The sequence below is a fragment of the Panthera leo genome, chromosome E3 (genome assembly GCF_018350215.1).
Source record: "Panthera leo isolate Ple1 chromosome E3, P.leo_Ple1_pat1.1, whole genome shotgun sequence".
NCBI lineage: Eukaryota > Metazoa > Chordata > Mammalia > Carnivora > Felidae > Panthera > Panthera leo.
In genome coordinates, this window is record NC_056694.1 from 9,047,955 (window position 1) to 9,048,552 (window position 598).

A 598-nucleotide genomic window follows, 5' to 3' on the forward strand; every position below is an offset into this window, starting at 1 on the left:
TCTCCTCTGTCCCTCCTTGGCCTGCTGCTACTTTATCTCTTAGACGGGGTCCAGGGCTGAGGTCCTGGCCCCCTCACCTCGTAATTTCCCGGAGAAGATGGGGCGGGGCCGTGAATCAGCACTCGCTAAGACTGAAGCAGCCTCAGTCCCCGCCAGGGGTCCCCCGTGGCCGCGGAATTAGAACCCCTCCCTTCACCTCCGCTCGCGCGCTATGACCATTGGGAGATGTAGTCCTAACTGCCCCTTTGTCCTTGATCTCTCCAACATATCACCCCACCGCCGGGCAAACTACAATTCCCAGGGGCCCACGCGCTGGGGACCTGGCAGGGCGGGGGGCGGTGTGAGGGGCGAGGTTGGGGGTGATCTGGAGAAGCTGAGGCGCGGGAACCGGGGTAAAGTGAAGAACGGGGAGCACTGTCGGGGGGGCAGCGGGGAAGGGAGGGACGCCCAGAAAGCGAAGGTAAGCTGAGTTGGGGAGGAGAAGCCCGAGAGGCGGAAGGGCCGGGGCGGGGCCGGGGCGGGGTGCGCGGGCGGGTAGGCGGGACCGTCTGCGTCACGCGGCGTGGGCGGGGCCGCAGGGGGTTGTCCGCCCGCGGCA